Source organism: Stenella coeruleoalba (genome assembly GCF_951394435.1).
Source record: "Stenella coeruleoalba genome assembly, chromosome: 2".
NCBI classification, from domain to species: domain Eukaryota; kingdom Metazoa; phylum Chordata; class Mammalia; order Artiodactyla; family Delphinidae; genus Stenella; species Stenella coeruleoalba.
Genome location: NC_137147.1, coordinates 129371594 through 129394367, shown reverse-complemented (window position 1 = coordinate 129394367; position 22774 = coordinate 129371594). Strand labels below are relative to the sequence as shown.

The window sequence follows — 22774 nt, the reverse complement described above, 5'->3', positions numbered from 1 at the left end:
TGTAAATCTTAACCATAATGTTTACTATGTCTGTAAGTCTCAGATTCCTCCTTTGCCCGGTGGGGGAAATGCCAGCCTCGCAGAGTTTGGAAGGATGACTGCAGATGTACGTGGCATGCTTGGGTGGTACTTGGCAAAGAGTAAACATTCACTAATGGCAGTCGTGTGCTCACAGGCCTGATGATGAGGATTTCTGCTTCAAGTAAGACGGGTTTGACAATTTAAAAAAGAAATACCAATAATGTTTTCCATTATTCTCAATTCAGTTTTTTTATCTGAAATCAAGAATAAATATGATAAAATGGTAGAATCTTAAGAATGAGGCTTTAAGAGATGGGTCTTATGGCTTATCTGTAAGACCTTAAACCCCAATAAATAAAATGTTTGGAGTTCTGGGGCTTCCCTGGTGGCACAGTGGTTGAGAGTCCGCCTGCCAATGCAGGGGACACAGGTTCATGCCCCGGTCCGGGAAGACCCCACATGCCGCAGAGCGGCTGGGCCCACGAGCCATGGCCGCTGAGCCTGCATGTCCAGAGCCTGTGCTCCGCAATGGGAGAGGGCACAGCAGTGAGAGGCCCGCGTACCAAAAAAAAAAAAAAAAAAAAAAAAAAATGTTTGGAGTTCCTAATATTTTGGCTAATGAAGAGTTACCAAGTATTCTATACATACCTGAATTTCAAGGAGCAAAGATACAGCGGTCTCCGTCTGATGGATGACACCTGGGACCCGGCCCCCAGGAATAATGCTTCCCCTTCTTCCTCTCCTGTATCCCCTGAAGCTCCAAATAGCCATCATCCTCCTGCCTCTCAGTCCCGTTTCCCTGTTGAATGAGTCTGCCAGCCTCTGCCACGGGATCTGTAGAGGCTGCCTCCTCTTCTGCGTTAGTTTTCTTCCGAGAAACGAGATATAGGATTTTTTACCTGAAGTAACTGCTAACTATATGGCTGCGCGGCCACGTGAGCACAGCGAGGGCTAAGCAGGTTACGGAAGATATTGAAGCCAGTCGTAGACATGGCGCCAGTTATCTTTTGCTGCTTAACAAATTAACAACTGACCCTGAGCTTAATGGCTTAAGGAAAAAACACAGCGCAGATAATTTCTCGCCATGCTGTGGACTGGCTGGGCCCGCGTGGCTGCTTGTCTGCTCCGTGAGATGCTGGCGGAAGGCAATGGGCCGGGGCTCAGATGAGCTGGGATGTGGGGATGCACCGCCAGGGCTGGCAGTGGTGGTGATGGTGCCGTGGGTGGGGGCTCAGCCGGGGCTGCACCTGTGCCAGCTCGGCTGTCTCCTCCCTCCCCGAAGGTCTTCCACGTGGCCTGGCAACACAGGAGAGGCAGGAAGTGGGGGCTCCGGGGCCCTTAGGGACTGAGCGTGAGAAACCAGTCAGCCCTTTACCTGGTGGTCCTGTTGGGCAGAGTAGATCTGGGCGCAGCCTGGAGGAGGGAGGAGAAATCAGCTGTTCCCTTATCCAGGGCACCAGGGAGGGAGGCGGGGAGGCTGCCCTGGGGAGACCAGCTGTCCAGGCTGAGAGGAGACAGTGATGACACAGGAAGGTCAGAGTAAAGACTGGGAGGATTGGAAGGACCAAAACAGATGCGCATAATGAAGGAGCACTCAGCTCAGGGCACCCTGTGGGGCTAGGAGGAGGGGGAGACGCAGGGTGACACCGTTATCCCTGCCTCCATGGGCTAGCCTCCCTCCGCTGCCACTCCTCCTGCCGCAGTTGTGTGTGGGCCCCCCGCCACCCCCAACCCCACAGCCTCCTCTTCCACCTGCTGTCCATCAGCTCAGGGATGTGCCCCGACTCCCACTGTTTACACGTGCCCCCTCTCGGCATGGGACAGTCACCCTTCTCTGCCCCCAGACCTCAACTCGACACCCCTTTGGCTCCAGACACCTCTCTCTGTCACCTGATCTCCTAGAAGGGCGTTCCTGTGCCCAGTAGCACGCAGGTTCTGCCCCCTCTCCTGGGCACCTGGAAAGCACCTGACTAATATTTGTGCACAGATGAGATGGAAGCACGGAGGGAGGACCCAGGTGTGAGGAGGAGCAAAGGGGATGATGCCAGTGCCGCTAAGGACAGCAAAGGGAAGAAAGGAAGGAGAGAAATCATATTGGCAGCCTGGAAAATGTGAGACTGGGTGACTGAGTCCAGAAACTGACACAGGAAGTAGCAAAAACAGGCCTGAATTCAGTAAGATCCTAACCTTCTGATACTATTCTGATATGGAGGATTTTGAGAGATGTTGAACTTGATGCTTTCCACCAGCCAGAGGGTCTCAGAATAGTACGTTTCCTCAGTGGGTGCATGTGATAGTTCATTATGTGTGTGTGATGGGGCTGGGCGTGCTTCCTTGAGGAGGGGACGTGCCGTCCTTCTGTGTGAGCCGTGGTTTGGAAGAGAGCATTGATTCAGGTCAGGGGGAAACATCACCAACATGTATGTTACATTTCGGCTTCTATTCCAGCTCAATTTTGTAGTCCAAGTGCGAGCCCCACGTGGTTTTTGAGATAGAATACATTTCCTGTGCTTTGAAGAGGCTGGGTCACTGCAAAACAGCCATCTCTGCATCATTTCTGGGATGCACTGCTTTAGTTCCCTGAGGGATGGTGAACAAGTTACCACTGCTGGCCAGCTGCCTGGGTGGCTCTGAGGAGAGGACGGGCACTGATACAACCATCCCTGCTAGATGCTGAGCCCAGTGGTTTCTTGGTTACTTTGTTCTGCTTTACTTTAAGCTTGCAGTTCAAGGATTTGTCTGAACACAGTCTTGCTCAAAGTGAGTAGCAACTGTGGATGGCTTGTTACGATTTCCTCTCCTTTTTTGTTTTTTATCTTCTGTATGATTACGCTTATTGATGTTCTAGAATAGGGGATACAAATCAATAAAATGGTTGCCTCTGGGAGGGACATTTGACTGGAAAGGGGCATGAGGGAACTTTCTGAGATAATGGGAGTGTCTGTATCTTGACTTCATGGCGATTATGGTCACATGAATGTAATCTGCATCAAAATTCAATGAACCAGGACCTCCCTGGCGGCGCAGTGGTTAAGAATCCGCCTGCCAGTGCAGGGGACATTGATTCGATCCCTGGGCCAGGAAGGTCCCACATGCCGCAGAACACCTAAGCCTGCGTGCCACAACTACTGAGCCTGCACTCTAGAGCCTGCGAGCCACAACTGCTGAAGCCTGCGTGCCTAGAACCCATGCTCTGCAACAAGAGAAACCACCGCAATGAGAAGCCCGTGCACTGCAACGAAGAGTAGCCCCCACTCGCCACAACTAGGGAAAGCCCACGCACAGCAACGAAGACCCAACACAGCCAAAAAAAAAAAAAAAAATTCAGTGAACCACACACCAAAAATCTGTGCTTTCTTCTTGTAAATTATAGATCAATTTGAAACGTGTAATAGGTTGAATAGCAGATGGTTCACAAATAAAGAGAAGATCAGTGAACTGGAAGGCACATTTAAGTCATTTACACAGAATGTAGCAAAGGGATGCAAAAAGATGAAAAGAGAAATGTTGTGACTTGGAGAATAGAGTGAGATGTCCTTAAAATGTTTAATTGGAGTCCAAGATAGAACTAATAGAGAAAATGAGGGAAAAGCAGTGTTTAAAGAAATAATGGCTGGGAATTTTCCAGAAATTATAAAAAATACGAACCATCAGGTAAAGGAACCCCAACCAATCCTAACTGGGACAAATGGTGTTTATTGCAGTCCCTGTCTTTGCAGAACAAATCATTCCAAAATTTAAAATAAGAATCCTTGTGACCTCCCCCCCCTCAATGTGGGTCAGGGATTTGGGGAGGGGTCCAGCCCGGTGCTCTGACTCCAGGTCTCGTGAAGTTTCAGCCCAGTGCTGGCTGGGGCAGCAGTCAGCGAGGAGCCTGACTGGGGCATCCCAACAACCCAGATGGCTGGCAAATTGATTTTGGCCCTCAGTTGGGAGCCTTAATTCTTTTTTTTTGTGGTATGCGGGCCTCTCACTGTTGTGGCCTCTCCCGTTGCGGAGCACAGGCTCCGGACACGCAGGCTCAGCGTCCATGGCTCACGGGCCCAGCCGCTCCGCGGCATGTGGGATCTTCCCGGACCGGGGCACGAACCCATGTCCCCTGCATCGGCAGGCGGACTCTCAACCACTGCGCCACCAGGGAAGCCCGGGAGCCTTAATTCTTATGCACATGGGCTTCTTAATGGATTGCATGTCCTCCTGGTGTGGTGGCTGGCTTCCCTCAGAATGAGTCATGCAAGAGACTGACCAAGGGAAAAGCTACAATGCCTGTGGGCGGAATGAAAGGCCTGGCTGGTATCAGCATCGCTTTTCAGAGGAAAGCCTGAGCTCCAGCAATGTCTTGGCCACTCCTGCACTGTGCAACCATGGGCGGCTGCCTCAGCCTCTCCAGGCTTCTCAGTTCTTGAGCTGTTTCTTCAGAAAATCCCATGACAATAATGGAAGCTTTGTTGATGAAGGTAATTTGCTGATGTTTTTGTTGGCTCTGTATTTTTAGGACAGCGAGGGGTGTCAACCATCTCTTTCTCACAGGCTGTGCAAAACCACATTTGCACGTCTGCAGGCACCTGTCTGGCTCTGAGGCTGCAGGCTTCTGGCTTTAGCCCTCTTTCTGTCACATGTTCCCTGACCCTGTGGCTGATGGCAGACCCTGGGGAGAGGGCAGTGCGTGCAGTGTGATCCAGCCCAAGAGGGCTTGTAATTGTGCTGATCAGTGAAATAGAATTTATTCTCTTCCCAAGTGTCTTAAATTCCCTTAGAAATCAAGACAAGGATTCAAGTGCACATTGTCTGAGAGAGGACGTGAGACCAGGGAGGGAGGGAAACCAATATAGGATGCGTCAAAAAGCTACTGCTGTGGGCAACAGGGCCCATTCCCACCGGGGACGTCCAGGATGTTTATCTGCCAACTGCCTTCTGTCCTAGATTGACAGCTGCTTCCAGGGGTATCATTCTGTTTGCCTGTCCCATGCACAAACCAGAGCCTCGGTCAGGGCTGCCGATTCTTGGCATGGGCAGCTGTCAGGGCCTCAGGCACGGGCAGGACAGCTGTCAGCATCGTCAGCTCAGTGCAGGTGAGTGGCCCACTGAAGTTCTAGTCGTCTTCACCTTGGCCTGATTGGAGGTCCAATCCCAGCTCCTGGGGGAAGGGCAGCAGTGATGTGAATGATGGGAAAACATCTTGGGACTCAGGCAAAGTGGAGGAGGCAGGCAGGTGGCAAAGGTAACAGAGACCAGCTGGGACCTGCATCCTTGTGAGTGGCAGTTGCTCCCCTGGGCAGCATGCGTTGTCATGGTATCACAGTGGTCCGCGTGTGGGATGGGATCTTAGGGAGTGAATCCCTTAGACTCAGTGCTGTCGCTGCTATTGGCTTCACAAGGAGGTTCCCAGGTTGATGCTCCCAGGCCCATCACACAGCCGTGGCTGGTCTGGGGGTGGGGGTCAGGGCAGGAGGCATCACTGAAAGGATGTCAGTGGTAGCTCTTGTTATGGCAGGAAACTCCAGTTGAGCAAAGGTAATTTTCAGCTTTGGATCTTAGAGAAGGAGGCTTTAGGGTGTGCTGTGATAGCATCTGCATTATCAGATCTTCTGACCTAACCTGGAGGGAGGCTGTTTGTAGATAAGGTGAGGTGAGAAGAGGGCGGAGCAGTTTTTAGGAAGTGAGTGGAACCTGCCAACTTTGTCCATCCAAACCTCCCCCTTCTCACCCCTGCCACTGTTGATGTTTGGTTTTTGTTTGTCTCTTCACTCAACCAATATTTAATGAAGACTTACATGCTGTTATCACCCAGTGTTCTAGGATCTGAGGACATCGCAGCGATCAAGATGGACAGCCCTCTAGGGGAAGGGAGAGAGGGAGGGGAGAGCATGCATCATGCGCTCATGATCAGCCCCAGGATTTTGGGGCTTTGATAATTGGGGAGAGAGCCTCACATGTGCTGGAGCCAGAGGTGGTGTGTGAGACCAGCAGAATGGCTAGAGGGAGGCTGTGGAAGAAGTCAGAGCATCAGGGAGGCAAATGCTCTTGGCAGAAAGAACAGGTGCACAGGCCTGTCAGGAAAGGTTGTGAAAGGCTTTGAAATGTAAAACATCATCATCATAAAATAAATAAAATGGTGAAGGAGAGAAAGATGAGTAGGAGTCTATGACATCTCCGTGTGAGGTCACCTGCACCCTCTAGGTTATCAGATGCTCTAGTAGACTCAGTAGGTCATGGTCTTTGACTTACCTTTCACCTTTGTAAGTTCTAGAACCAGTAGTGGTGGAGATAATTCCAGTCCATAGAGAAGCAAATGGATTCTGTCTGGTGGACTCTTCTGTGAATAGACGGAATCAGCATTCCTGGTCACCAGTGTCCATGTCTGCTCTTTGGTTGCTCCTTAGAATTGGTCTTTGATGCCTTGCTGTTGCCCTCATTACCTAATGACTGAAAAAAAAAATCTTTGGGGCTTCCCTGGTGGCACAGTGGTTGAGAGTCCACCTGCCGATGCAGGGGACACAGGTTCGTGCCCCGGTCTGGGAAGATCCCACATGCCGCGGAGCGGCTGGGCCCGTGAGCCATGGCCGCTGAGCCTGCGCGTCCGGAGCCTGTGCTCCACAACGGGAGAGGCCACAACAGGGAGAGGCCCGCGTACCGCAAAAAAAAAAAAAAAAAAAAAAAATCTTTGACACATGTTCATTTTATATTTGTGTAAGTATCATGATTTTATCTTTTTAAAATGTATCTTTTTTTGATCAACCTGAGGCGGGAACGTGTCATCTAGATCTGTCCTCGGAGCAGAAGGGGCCAGGGTGGCAGGAGTGGCAGGGGAGAGGCTCAGAGACACTGGAGGTGCCGCCCAAGTCTCCCAGGTCTTGGCTTTTACTTTGAATGAGACAGGAGAGCCTCTGAGCCTCTTGGTAGAATTGCATTTCCTTTTTTGCTCTGAATAACTGTCAAAATCCTAATTCATATTCTCCTTTTGACTTGCTAGCAGCTGATTCCCATCCCATGGTTATTTGTCTGGAAGTTATTATCTGTTCTTCTCTGCTTGCACACTCCTCCCAGCTTACGGCAGTGGACGTGTTTGAACTCTGTCATTTCCTCCAGCATCTTGGTAAAATCAGGGGACGGAGGACACGTGGACGTGCATCCTCATTCAGCTGCTGGGATCCCAGAGACCCGGCTGCCTCATACTGACTTGGAGCCCAGCCTTTCTGCACAGCATGGACTGTCACTAGCCGACCTTTAGTGCCCCTGCTTTGCTCCACTCTTTCTGCAAAGGGCTGGGTGGCTTCAAAGTCTGTGTTAGCATCCACGTTTCTCAGGGCAGGAAACTGGTGCCTGGAGAGGTTCAGCCACTTGCCCGAGGTTACCCAGCAGGGCATGCTTGACTCTGGAGTGTGATGTACTTGCCTCTAGCTGTGCTTTTAGAGCTCTTGTGTTTTATTTTTCTACAAGTTAGACAAAGTGGAATCACTCCTCTCGCTTCCTGAGAATTAACTCCACTTTCAGACCTTCTCTGGCCACTCTGTCTCAGCCTTTTTTTCTTGCCCTCTGGAAGGCGTGAGCCTGTCTCCTCCCAGTTTCAGAGCCGCTGGGGGATTTTCATACATCGCTTCTTGCTGATCTTTTCTCAGCATCCGACAACCGAATTTTCCTGGACCAAATCCCTTGCCAGCCAGCGTGGAATGACAAAATGCAAACTGCTGGGTGAGAGTTAGAGTAGAATTTCAAACAGAGATCTGGGCGCTGCAGCCAGCTGGGTTTTCTAGGGATAGCTTTGTATCCAGGGCTGCCCCGGCAAGAGTCTCTTCCTACCTGTGGCGCCAGGGCAGCCCATGGAGTCCCCCACCCCCTGCACCCTGAGGGCTGCAAGACCCAGCTAGCCCAAGAGCCTGGCTTTGGGAGTTGAGCTTATTGATCTTCGTGATATCAGACATGGAGCCAACTCAGCGGTAAGGGTCTGTGTAGTAAATACGTGAGACAGGAATTCAATGGGGAGTTCAGTCATCCTCAGGAGCCTCCTGAGGGAAGGGAGAGGCCAAGGTCAGCCCTCACGCTGCCCCCCTCTCAGCCTGCTGTGGGGTCCCTGTGGGATCTCCACTGCCTACCCAGGCTGTGGGCCATCTGTACAGAGGAAGGAGAGCATAGGAAGTGGTGACTGACAGGGACAAGACATGGGGGTGGGGTGCTGGTCCTCCCCCGAAGCCCGGGACTTCAGCTGTGCAGGGGCTGGGTCAAGCTGAGTGTGCCTATGGCATGTGTCAAAATCTGGAGGAACTGGGCTGTGGGGCAGGGTCTCTGGGCCGGTGTGTAGCTGATGCTGTCTGTGCAGCTCAGGGGAATCTTCTGAGGACACACCTTCACTGCCCTTGAGTCGTTTGTAATCAGTTACACATTACTTCATCCTGGTGGGCTGATCTGATCTGATTCCTGATTGCAGTGAAGCCATGTGGAATTACTCTCTCTCACTCGCAATTAAGGAAACTGTTTCTGAGACACAGGACCAAGGCCTTGACTCCCAAACCTTTGACTTTTCCCGGCACTTGACAGTCTTGTCATGGGTGTAAGACAGGGGCTCAGAAGATCATCTTACAGAACAGATGATGTGAGTCAGGGGTCGGGCAAGATCTGGAGGAGAGAGACCCTCATCCAGTGGCGGGGGAAGAAGTTGTTCCTGGGAAGGGGGCCAGACTGGACCTGTCTGCCAGGGGCAGTCCTGGCGCAGCTGTTAACTGTGCCTCTTTCACTTCTAAGAGTGGCCCAGCTTAGATAATAATGTATGTGGTCCTCTCACTTAGGACAAGTGGCTACAGGGAGACAACAGTTAAATGAAGACCTGGAAGCCAACAGGATAGGGCACCTCAGGGGGAAACACTAGGTGAGGCCATGGCCCGGAGCTCTTAGCGGGGGACCGTGGGTGACAGTCTTGAAAGGGAACAAATGTTGCAGGACCCCCAAAACATTGCTTTTATTTAATGCAAGGGAGGGGGTAAAGAACAGGATAATAGGCCAAGATGAAGTACAGTAAGGCATTCAGACCAGTCCAGCTGGGCTTCTCCTCCAGGACTCTGCCCTTGATGTCCAGTGCAGTTGTTGCCTCTGGGATGCTGTGGGCCTCAGAGGACTTGGTGTTTCTCAGCGTTACATCACGTGCAAATCCAGTTTAACACTCAGGTTCCTCCCCTCTGGCCAGCGAGCTCTGTCAAAAGAACCACGTACTATTCACATCTTTGATTCCTAAAAGTAAATGTGGCAAACAGCACATGGAAGGCATCAAATTAGAGCGAGTGGATGCAGTGTTGGGGGCTGTGACCCTGGTACAGTAGGGAATCACTGGAGACCTTAGTGTTTGGCACTTGCAGCTCTGGATTAAGAGATCCATTCCCAACAGCAATAAACAAAAAATAAGTGAACTCTGGTTGTTTGGGGCAGGGGTGAGGGGTAAGGATCATAAAATGCAAATATCTAGAGTTTATCATTCTCTTTTCTCCTTCACTTTCCCTATCAATCTATCATGAAGGATTATCCAATTTAAACTACTCAAGTTATCTTTTAGCATGATTTATGGTGTTTTATTGAAGATAGACTATACCTTCTTAATCAGATCTTTTTGTTACTCTCATTATGTATCACTGCGGCTTTGGGTTCCATACTGGAAGATTACACATGCATTCTATTCTAGTTTTTTCTCATGCTTTTTGCTTTTCTAATGCTTTTTGCTTTTCATTTTGTGGGTTTTTTTTTTTACTTAAATTTTTTTAATGGTGCAAGGTAAGGGTCTAACTTTACTTTTCTTTAAAGGGTAGAAAATGGTTCTAACATGATGTCCTAAACATTCTGTCTTTTTCCTCCTGAATTGAAATGGGATACTTGTATTCCTCTATTCAGTATCAGTAGCCTACTTAGTGCTAAGGAGAGAAACAAAAAGAGACATATATTTTGAATATCATGCTGAAATATTAAAATATCCAAAATACAGGGAAAACCTTTAGAATCCCTCAAAGTGAAAAATTACAGTTAACAAGAAACAAATTTGGGCTAAGTTAATAAGGTCTTCCTCAAATATTAGAGGGAAATTATTATTATTTTTTAACATCTTTATTGGAGTATAATTGCTTTACATTGTTGTGTTAGTTGCTGCTGTATAACAAAGTGAATCAACTATACGTATACATATATCCTCATATCGCCTGCCTCTTGCGTCTCCCTCCCACCCTCCCTATCCCAGCCTTCTAGGTGGAAACAAAGCACCCAGCTGATCTCCTTGTACTGTGCGGCTGCTTCCCACTAGCTATCTGTTTTACATTTGATAGTGTATATATGTCAATGCTACTCTCTCACTTCATCCCAGCTTCCCCTACCCCCTCCCCATGTCCTCAAGTCCATTCTCTTCCTCTGCGTCTTTATTCCTGTCCTGCCCCTAGGTTCTTCATAACCATTTTTTTTTTTTTTTTTAGATTCCATATATATGTGTTAGCATACGGTATTTGTTTTTCTCTTTCTGACTTACTTCACTCGTATGACAGACTCTAGGTCCATCCACCTCACTACAAAATAACTCAATTTTGTTTCTTTTTATGGCTGAGTAATATTCCATTGTATATATGTGCCACATCTTCTTTATCCATTCATCTGTCAATGGACACTTAGGTTGCTTCCATGTCCCGGCTATTGTAAATAGTGCTACAATGAACATTGTGGTATATGTCTCTTTATGAATTTTGTTTTTTTCAGGGTATATGCCCAGTAGTGGGATTTCTGGGTCATATGGTAGTTATGTATTTAGTTTTTTAAGGAAATTCCATACTGTTCTCCATAGTGGCTGTATCAATTTACATTCCCACCAACAGTGCAAGAGGGTTCCCTCTTCTCCACACCCTTTCCAGCATTTATTGTTTGTCGATTTTTTGATGATGGCCATTCTGACCAGTGTGAGGTGATACCTCATTGTAGTTTTGATTTGCATTTCTCTAATGGTTAGTGATGTTGAGCATCCTTTCATGTGTTTGTTGGCAATCTGTATATCTTCTTTGGAGAAATGTCCATTTAGGTCTTCTGCCCATTTTTGGATTGGGTTGTTTGTTTTGTTGATATTGAGCTGCATGAGCTGTTTGTATATTTTGGAGATTAATCCTTTGTCAGTTGCTTCTTTTGCAAATGTTTTCTACCATCCTGAGGGTTGTCCTTTCGTCTTGTTTATGGTTTCCTTTGCTGTGCAAAAGCTTTTAAGTTTCCTTAGGTCCCATTAGTTTTATTTTTGTTTTTATTTCCATTTCTTCAGGAGGTGGGTCAAAAAGGATCTTGCTGTGATTTATATCATAGAGTGTTCTGCCTATGTTTTCCTCTAAGAGTTTTGATAGTGTCTGGCCTTACATTTAGGTCTTTAATCCATTTTGAGTTTATTTTTGTGTATGGTGTTAGGGAGTGTTCTAATTTCATTCTTTTACATGTAGCTGTCCAGCTTTCCCAGCACCACTTATTGAAGAGGCTGTCTTTTCTCCATTGTATATTCTTGTCTCCTTTATCAAAGATAAGGTGAGCATATGTGCGTGGGTTTATTTCTGGGCTTTCTATCCTGTTCCATTGATCTATATTTCTGTTCTTGTGCCAGTACCATACTGTCTTTTTTTTTTTTTTAATTAATTAATTTATTTATTTTTGGCTGTGTTGAGTCTTTGTTTCTGTGCGAGGGCTTTCTCTAGTTGCGGCAAGTAGGGACCACTCTTCATTGCGGTGTGCAGGCCTCTCACTATAGCGACCTCTCTTGTTGCAGAGCGCAAGCTCCAGACGCGCAGACTCAGTAGTTGTGGTGCACGGACCCAGTAGCTCCGCGGCCTGTGAGATCTTCCCAGACCAGGGCTCGAACCCGTGTCCCCTGCATTGGCAGACAGATTCTCAACCACTGCGCCACCAGGGAAACCCCATACTGTCTTGATTACTTTAGCTTTGCAGTATAGTATGAAGTCTGGGAGCCAAATTCCTCCAGCTCCATTTTTCTTTCTCAAGATTGCTTTGGCTATTCAGGGCCTTTCGTGTTTCCATACAAATTGTGAAATTTTTTGTTCTAGTTCTGTGAAAAATGCCAGTGGTAGTTTGATAGGGATGGCATTGAATCTGTAGATTGCTTTGGTTAGTATAGTCATTGTCACGATGTTCATTCTTCCAATCCAAGAACATGGTATATCTCTCCATCTGTTTGTATCATCTTTAATTTCTTTCATCAGTGTCTTATAGTTTTCTGCATACAGGTCTTTTGTCCCCTTAGGTAGGTTTATTCCTAGGTATTTTATTCCTTTTGCTGCAGTGGTAAATGGGAGTGTTTCCTTAATTTCTCTTTCAGAGTTTTCATCATCATTAGTGTACAGAAATGCAAGAAATTTCTGTGCATTAATTTTGTATCCTGCTACTTTACCAAATTCATTGATTAGCTCTAGTAGTTTTCTGGTAGCATCTTTAGGATTCTCTATGTATAGTATCGTGTCATCTGCAAACAGTGACAGCTTTACTTCTTTTCCGATTTGGATTCCTTGTATTTCTTTTTCACGTCTGATTGCCGTGGCTAAAACTTCCAAAACTATGTTGAATAATAGTGGTGAGAGTGGGCAACATTGTCTTGTTCCTGACCTTAGTGGAAATGTTTGCAGTTTTTCAGCATTGAGAACGATGTTGGCTGTGGGTTTGTCATATATGGCCTTTATTATGTTGAGTTAAGTTCCCTCTATGCCTACTTTCTGGAGAGTTTTTATCATAAATGGGTGTTGAACTTTGTTAAAAGCTTTTTCTGCATCTATTGAGATTATCATATGGTTTTTCTCCTTCAGTTTGTTAATATGGTATATCACATTGATTGTTTTGCATATATTGAAGAATCCTTGCATTCCTGGGATAAACCCCAGTTGGTCATGGTGTGTGATCCTTTCAATGTGCTGCTGGAATCTGTTTGCTAGTATTTTGTTGAGGATTTTTGCATCTATGTTTATCAGTGATATTGGCCTGTAGTTTTCTTTTTTGGTGACATTTCTGTCTGGTTTTGGTATCAGGGTGATGGTGGCCTCATAGAATGAGTTTGGGAATATTCCTCCCTTTGCTATATTTTGGAAGAGTTTGATAAGGATAGGTGTTAGCTCTTCTCTAAATGTTTGATAGAATTCGCCTGTGATGCCATCTGGTCCTGGGCTTTTGTTTGTTGGAAGATTTTTAATCACAGTTTCAATTTCAGTGCTTGTGATTGGTCTGTTCATATTTTCTATTTCTTCCTAGTTCAGTCTTGGCAGGTTGTGCATTTCTAAGAATTTGTCCATTTCTTCCAGGTTGTCCATTTTATTGGCATAGAGTTGCTTGTAGTAATCGCTCATGATCCTTTGTATTTCTGCAGTGTCAGTTGTTACTTCTCCTTTTTCATTTCTAATTCTATTGATTTCAGTCTTCTCCCTTTCTTTCTTGATGAGTCTGGCTAATGGTTTATCAGTTTTGTTTATCTTTTCAAAGAACCAGCTTTTAGTTTTATTGATCTTTGCTATCGTTTCCTTCATTTCTTTTTCATGTATTTCTGATCTGATCTTTATGATTTCTTTCCTTCTGCTAACTTTGGGTTTTTTGTTCTTCTCTCTCTTAAGTGCTTTAGGTGTAAGGTTAGGTTGCTTATTTGAGATATTTCTTGTTTCTTGAGGTAGGATTGTATTGCTGTAAACTCCTCTCTTAGAACTGCTTGTGCTGCATCACATAGGTTTTGGGCCGTCGTGTTTTTATTGTCATTTGTTTCCAGGTATTATTTGATTTCCTCTTTGATTTCTTCAGTGATCGCTTGCTTATTAAGTAGTGAATTGTTTAGCCTCCATGTGTTTGTATTTTTTACAGTTTTTTTCCTGTAATTGATATCTAGTTTCATAGTGTTGTGGTTGGAAAAGATACTTGATACGATTTCAATTTTTTTTAATTTACTGAGGCTTGTTTTGTGACCCTAGGTATGATCTATTCTGGAGAATGTTCCATGAACACTTGAGAAGAAAGTGTATTCTGTTGTTTTTGGATGGAATGTCCTATAAATATCAATTAAGTTCATCTTGTTCAGTGTGTCATTTAAATCTTGTGTTTCCTTATTTATCTTCATTTTAGTTGATCTGTCCGTTGAGGAAAGTGGGGTGTTAAAGTCCCCTACTATGAATGTGTTACTGTCGATTTCCCCTTTTATGGCTGTTAGCATTTGCCTTATGTATTGAGGTGCTCTTATGTTGGGTGCATAAATATTTACAATTGTTATATCTTCTTCTTGGATTGATCCCTTGATCATTATGTAGTGTCCTTCTTTGTCTCTTGTAATAGTCTTTATTTTAAAGTTTATTTTGTCTGATATGAGAATTGCTACTCCAGCTTTCTCTTGATTTCCGTTTGCATGGAATATGTTTTTCCATCCCCTCACTTTCAGTCTGTATGTGTCCCTGGGTCTGAAGTGGGTCCCTTGTAGACAGCATATATACGGTTCCTGTTTTTGTATCCATTCAGACAGTCTATGTCTTTTGGTTGGAGCATTTAGTCCATTTACATTTAAGGTAATTATCGATATGTATTTTCCTATTAGCATTTTCTTAATTGTTTTGGGTTTGTTATTGTAGGTCTTCTCCTTCTCTTGTGTTTCCTGCCTAGAGAAGTTCCTTTAGCATTTGTCATAAAGCTGCTTTGGTGGTGATGAATTCTCTTAAACAGTTATGCACCCAGCACAGGAGCACCTCAATACATAAGGCAAATAATAATATCTAGTGTATTCCAAAATGTAGATATCACATGGCTTCTGTTCTCTCATCACAAAGCTCTAAAAGTGGAATTTATCAACAAAGCAATAGTAATACAGTAATATGTATATATGTATGTATAATGTCCACTTAATTTTTTTAAGAAAACACTCTTAAATTAATCTTGGCTATAGGAACTTTTAAGAAGTGTCTTTTAAAGAATGAATAACAATGAGTATGAACATGTCAAGACCAGAGACAGATGCCAAAGTCGTGTCTAAAGATAAAAAAACAAGGAAGTTTGAAATTTGATTAATTAATCCTATACCTCAAAAAGTTAGCAAATGCATATCAGAAGAAACTGGAAGAAACTAGGATGAATTAGTAAAGACATACCAGAAGTGATTTTTAAAAGGCATAAAACAAACACACATTTAAAAAAAAGAAAATTCAAAACTAAAATCTAGTTCTTTGAAAACGTCAAAAAAGTGAATGAATGAAAGAACATATGTATAAATTGAACATCTGGTTGAAATGGGTGCTTTTTGAGGGAAATAAAAATTACTAAATATACCTAAAAAGTAGAAAATCAGAATAGACTTAAAAATACGTAAAAATGGAAAAGGTAGGCAAATATATACATTTAAAAGTTACATTTTTACATTTGAATTTTACATCTTCAAAGAATAGATAAATATACATTACATAAATTGTTCTAGAACATGATAAAAGATAGAAGATTTATAAAGCTAACAGATATTAAACATGACAAAGACATCTGAATAGAACTATTGACAAATCTTATGTGTAAATATGAATGCAGATACCCTAAAAGAATACCGACAGATGAATTCCAGCAGTGCACTAAGTGAAAAATACCAAATAATTTTTATCCCAGGTAGGCAAGGATGGATTAACTTGGTAGAATTACTAATGCAAGTCACGTTAATTTGTATCCATGTTAAAGAAGGAAACAAATTAACGGACAGAAAAAATATTAAATTCAGCTCTAATTCTTGATTTAACACATTATAAACCAAGACTAGAAGAAAACTTTCATAATTGGATAAATACAATCCACAAGAAAACTGCAGTAAACATAAACTAATAGTTGAGAAGTTAGGTCCACATCCAAGTCAAACATAAGGCAAAGATGCCAGATATCCCTCCTGTCAGCAGTCTGCTGGAGGGTGTAGCCAGAGCACGACAAGAAAAAATTGAAAATAAGAGATCTAAATATAGCAGGAAGACACAACACTGCTGTAACTTCTAGTTGATTATTGACTTAAAAATAGAATCTGCTGACAAACTTGGAGCTAAATAGAGTTGAGCAAGGAAGACGAGATAATAGCTGAGCTACACATCAGTGACTAACAGAGAAGCAAAATGGAAAACAGGATCTCATTTACAATAGTGAGCATAACCGTGAAATACTAAGGGACAAATCTGGGACAAATGCACCAGCCCGTGAGAGCTGAATTTAACAATTATTCTGTCTCTGTTAAGATTATGTCTTTGCTTCCTTGTCTAACATGGATATGTAGTGAATTGCATTAGTAAGTCTACCGGTTTCATCCACCTTTGCCTATCCAGGATAAAAACTCACCAAAGCATCTGAAAGAGTGTGCAACCAGAAGTACCATTGCTGTGGGGGACCAGGTTTCGGGACCAGGGTCTAGATCCGCTCTGCCCCCATGTAAGCCATGTCTGCAGTCCTTCTGCACCAGGTCAGAGTGTTCATGAGGAGACATTCAATGGGCTTTAAAAACTCCCAGGCTGCTCAGAGGTTTCTTTGGTATGGTCCTCTGAGTCCTTGCAAACCATGTGGGTACTCTCAATCTTCCGGCTCATTTTGACTTTTCTGATTTGATTTTCTGGCTTCTGCTCTGCTTAAGAAACTCCCAAGTACTTGTTAGCAATGGGGGCTTCATCTCTACCTCCCTCAGGGTGCGATACAGCAGGTTTGGAGTACAGCTGAGGAATCTGCTACAAGTGGTCTATGGACCAAACTTTGAAAGACTCTGACCTGCTGGGCACAAATACCAACTTACATATCTTTAATTAGGTGGAAACTAGGAGGAATTTGGGGGTGGGTTGATGTCATGAATTTCAGCCCATACAATAACCTTAATTAAATTCTTGTCTCCCTCTTGCTGTCCAGAGAGAGAGACCAACTGAATGATGAAGGATGCTCACGACATTGGTGGCCTATGGCAAAAGAACAAATGGGAACTTGATTCTAACCATCTGAGTGCTTCTCCCTGGTACTTACCTAGGTATTCTCATTTTCCCAGGGTGCATTAATGCTTTAGGGAATTATTACAGGATTCCTTATGCATTTTGTAATCAACAGGCAGGATATGTTATGGCTATAACATAGGTCCTTTGATGTTCTCAGTAAGCAGAACATAGGATGGGTTCCATTTTATAGACTTCCAGTGGGTGCCTCTAAAGGCTTGTGGCAGGTGGCATCTGGGTTTGAAGGTGATAGTTCTTCCTGACCTTCCAGTGGACATTGTCACATTCTTTTTATCTTGGCTTTGTTGACCCTTTTACCTCATTTATTGTGAAAGCCAACTTCAGATTGAGAGCAAAAAAAAAAAAAAAGTCTTCATGGTTCAAAAGAGCAGTATCATTGGCCATTACAAAGTCAAATTGCTTCATTTCTATCCTCCCTTCCCTAAACAGCTAAATGTCATTTTATATATCTGTCAGTCCATCCATTTAATACATTTTGATGTGGTTATAATGACTGCATTTTTCAGTAATTATAAACATTTTCTATGTTTCTATGGGCACTTCCTAATTATAATTTTCATGGTAACATAAGATTCCATTGAGATGATATATTTTAATTGACCATTATTGGATATTTGGTGTCTTAATTTTTTTAAAAAAAATTCTAAAATGGATGACTAATAACCTGCTGTATAAAAAAGTAAATAAAATAAAATTCAAAAAAATAAAGTGCTTATTAAGAATATTAAAAAACAAAAAAATAATTCTACTTTTTATTTTGAAATAATTATAGATTCACAAAAAAACAGAGAAAAATGTACAGGGAGGTACATCTTCCTATCCTTCCCAGTCTTCCCCAGTGGTAACATTTTAAATAAGTCCAGTAAAATGTCATAACTGAGAAATTGACATTGGTACAATCCACAGAGTTTATTCAGGTTTCACCCATTTTACATATGTGCATTTGTGTGTGTGCATAATTCTAAGCAATTTCATCACATGTGTAGATTTGTGTAACTCCTCCTACAGTTAAGCTCTGGCACATACTCATAGGATATCCATCTCTAGAATTATGGCATTTCAGTAATATTATGTAAATGGATCCATACAGTATGTAACCTCTTGAGAGTGGCTGAATAACATTCCATGGTATAGATGTACAACATTTGTTTAAATATTTATCGATTGAAGGACATTTGGGGAGTTTACAGTTTTTAGGTATTATAAATCTACCATGAAGATGCATGTACAGGTTTTTAGGTGAACATAAGTTTTCATTTTTCTGGTGTAAATTACACAAGAGTATAATTGCTGGGTTGTATAATACATAGATGTTTAGTTTTCTAAAAACACTGTCATACCCTTTTTCAGAGCACCTGTACCATTTACGTTCTCCTCAGAAATACGTGACTCAAGTTACACTGCCTCTTCACAAGGATTTGATGTTTCCATTATTTATTACTTTGGTCATTCTGTTAGGTATGTAGTAATATCGCATTGTGGTTTTGCATTTCCACAAGGGCTAATGATGTTGAACATTTTCCATGTACTTATGCATATCCTCTTTAATCAAGTATCTGATCATTTCTTTTGCCTTTTTTCTAATTTTATTGTTGCTGGGTTTTGTTATTATTTATTTTTTACTATTAGTTTTGAGAGTTCTTTATATATTCTGAGTCTTTCTTCAGATATGTGTTGAAAATATTTTTTATCCTTCTATAGCTTGTCTTTCCATATTATTTTTTTGAATTTTATTTTATTTATTTTTTATATGGCATCTTTTCATATTCTTAACTGGATTTTTCACAAAACAAATTTTTTAAAAAATTATATACATGAAATCTACTTGATGGATTGTGTTTAGGTGTCAAGTCTAAGAAATCTTAGCCTACACCTATGTCCTGAAGATTTTCTCCTGTTTTCTTCTGAGTTTTATAGTTTTAAGAGTTACATTTAAGTCTGTGATTCATTCTGAGTTAATTTTTGTGAATTCTTGTATAATATGTGAGGCTTAGGTCAAAGTTCTTTTCACCTATGGTTTTCCAATTGCTCCAACTCCATTCTTTAAGAAGGCTATATTTCTCCTTTGAATTGCCTCAAATCCTTGATAAAGTCAGTTGCGCAGATCTGTGTGGGTTTACTCTTGGGTTCTCTGTTCTGTTCTATCGATCTGTGTCTGTCCCTCTACCAATGCAATACTGCCCTGTTTGCTTTAGCTTTAAGTAAGGCTTAACATTAAATAGAGTTTTTCCTCTTACTTTATTCTTCTTTTACAAAATTGTTTTAGATCGTTTAGTTTCTTTGCCTGTCTCTATAAATTGAGAATGACCTTGTCCATGTCTACAAAAATCTTACTGGAATTTTGATAGGAACTTTGTTAAACCTACAGATTATTTTGGGGAGAATTGACATACTATGTTGACTCTCCCAACGTGTGATTGTGTTTATCTCTTGTTTAAATCTTCTGATTTCTTTCATGGGTATTTTGTAATTTTGTATTTTGTAATTTTCAGCATACAGGTCCTGTTCATGTTTTGTTAGATTTATATTTAAGAGTTTCATTTTTTTAGCAATTATAAATGGTATTGAATATTCAGTTTCCATAGTTCCATTCAGTTTCCATAGTTACTAGTATATAGACATACTATATACTATATGTGTTTATTATATAAATTTTGGGTGTACATTATAATCTGACATCTGTATACACTTCAAAGTGATCACCACTACAAGTCTAGTTACCATCCATCGCCATACAGTTGACCCACTTCACTCATTTTGCCCATTCCCCAAGCCCCCTTTCCCTCTGGTAACCGCTAATCTGATCTCTGTACCTTTGAATTTGTTTTTGCTTTATTTTGTTTGTTTATTTATTTACTTTTTAGATTCCACACATGAGTGTAATCATACAGTATTTGTCTTTCTTTGTCTGACTTATTTCACTTAGCATAATACCTTCAAGGTCCATCCATGTTGTTGCAAATGGCAGGATTTCATTCTTTTTTAATGGCTGAGTAGTATTCCATTGTGTGTGTGTGTGTGTGTGTGTGTGTGTGTGTGTGTGTGTGTGTGTGTCTTCTTTATCCATTCATCCAGTGATGGACACTTAGGTTGTTAGGATATCTTGGCTATTGTAAATTATGCTGCAATGAACGTAGAAGTGCATGTATCTAATCAGATTAGTGTTCTTGTGTTATTTGAATAAATAACCAGAAGTGGAATAGCTGGACCATATGATGGTTCTAGTCTTAAGTTTTTAAAGAGTCTCCTTACTGTTTTCCATAGTGGTTGTACCAATTTACAGTCCCACCAACAGTGTACAAAGATTGCCTTTCATCCACATCCTCTCCAACGTTAGTTATTTCTTGTCTTTTCAATGATGGCCATTCTGGCAGGTGTGAGATGATATGTCACTGTGGTTTTGATTTGCATTTCCCTAATAATTAGTGATGTTGAACATTTTTTCCACGTGCCTGTTGGCCATCCCTATGTTTTCCTTGGAAAAATGTCCATTCAGATCCACTGCCTATTTTTAATTGGGCTGTTTTGTTGTTGTTGATTTGTGTGAGTTCTTCATATATTTTTTGATATTAACCCCTTATCAGATATATGATTTGCAAATATCTTTTCCCATTCAGGAGGTTGCCTTTTTTATTTTGATGATGCTTTTCTTTGCTCTTCAGAAGCTTATTAGTTTGATGTAGTCCCATTTGTTTATTTTCACTTTTGTTCCTCTGGTCTTTGGAGTCAGATCCACAGAAACATCACTAAGACCAATGTTAATGAGGTTACCACCTATGTTTTTTGTTTGTTTTTAGGAATTTTATGGTTTCAGGTCCTACATTGAAGTCCTTAATCCATTTGAGTTAATTTTTGTTATGATGTAAGATAGTGGTCTAGTTTTATTGTTTTGCATGTGGCTGCTCAGGTTTTCCACCATTTATTGAAGAGACTATCATTTCTCCATTATATGTTCTTTGCTCCTCTGTTGTAAATCAATGGTCCATATATGTGTGAGTTTATTTTGGGGCTCTCAATTCAAGTTCCATTGACTTGTGTGTCTGTTTATGTACCAGTACCATACTGTTTTGATTACTATAGCTTTGTAGTATAGTTTGAAATCAGGGCTCATGATATCTCCAGCTTTCTTCTTCTTTCTCAAGATTGTTTTGGTTATTCATGATCTTTTGTGGTTCCATACAAATTTTAGAATTCTTTTTTCTAGTTCTGTGAAATATATTAGAATTTTGATAAAGATTGCATTGAATCTGTACATTGCTTTAGGTAATATGGACATTTAAACAATATTAATTTCTCCAATCCATGAACATGGAATAACTTTCCATTTATTTGTGTCTTCTTCAGTTTCTTTCATCAGTGTCTTATAGTTTTCAGTGTACAGGTTTTCATCTGCTTAGTTAAATTTATTCCTAGGTATATTATTCTTTTTGATGCAGTTGTAAATGGGGTTGTTCTTAATTTCTCTTTCTGGTAGTTTGTTATCAGTGTATAGAAATATCATGGATTTCTGTATATTGATTTTGTATCCTGTGACTTTACTAAATTCATTTATTAGTTCTAACAGTATTTTGGTGGGAACTTTAGAATTCTCTCTATATAGTATCATGTCATCTTCAAACAGTGACATTCTGATTTGGATGCCATCCATTCTGATTTGAATGCCTTTTATTTCTTTTTCTTGCCTAATTGCTCTAGGCTAGGACATTTGATACTATGTTGAATAAAAGTGGCAAGAGTGGGCATCCTTGTCTTATTACTGATCTTAGGGGAAAAGCTTTCAGCTTTTCACCATTGAGTATGATGTTACTTGTGGGTTTGTCATATGTGGCCTTTATTAGGTTGAGGTACACTCTCTCTATAGGCACTTTTTTGAGAATTTTTATCATAAATGGATGTTGAATTATATCAGATGCTTTTTTCTGCATCTATTGAGGTGATCATATGATTTTTATTCTTCATTTTGTTAATATGATGTATCACATTGATTGATACATGGATTTGAACCATCCTTGCATCCCTGGAATAAATCCTGCTTGATCATGATATATGATCTTTTTAATGTATTGTTGGATTAAATTTGCTAATATTTTGTTGAGGATATTTACATCTATCTTCATCAAGTATATTGACCTGTATTTTTCTTTCTTTTTCTTTTTTAAAATTTTTTTCTCTGTCATGCCCTTATCTGGTTTTGGTATCAGGGTAATGCTGACTTTGTAAAATATATTTGGAAAGTTTCCCTTCTCTTCAGTTTTTGGAAGAGTTTGAGAAAGATGGGTATTAAATTTTCTTTAAATATTATATGCAATTCACCAGTGAAGCCATCTGGTCCTGGGATTTTGTTAGATTTTTGATTACTGTTTTAGTCTCTTTACTATTGATTGGTCTATTCAGATGTTCTATTTCTTCATGATTCAGTCTTAGAAGTTTGTATGTTTCTAGGAATTTATCCATTTCTTCTAGGTTACCCAATTTATTGGTGCATAATTGTTTGTAATAATCTCTTATGATCCTTTGTATTTCTGTGGTATTAGTGTAACTTTTCCTCTTTCATTTCTGATTTTATTTATTTGAGTCCTCTCTTTTTTTTCTGGTTAGTCTAGCTAAAGGTTTGTTAATTTTGTCTTTTCAATGAGCCATCTCTTAGATTTGTTGCTCTTTTCTATAGCTTTTTGTCTCTATTTCATTTATTTCTGCCTTAAGTTTTATTATTTCCTTTCTTCTACTAATTTTGGGCTTTGTTTATTCTTCTTTTTCTAGTTCTTTCAGGTGTAAAGTTA

General features: G+C 41.5%; 1 protein-coding gene across 1 annotated transcript in view; it reads left to right on the top strand.

Annotated features, from left to right (window-relative positions):
* CHRNA7 (cholinergic receptor nicotinic alpha 7 subunit) overlaps nt 1-22774 on the top strand; it is a 124278-nt gene that overhangs the window by 60483 nt on the left and 41021 nt on the right. The window lies entirely within an intron of this gene.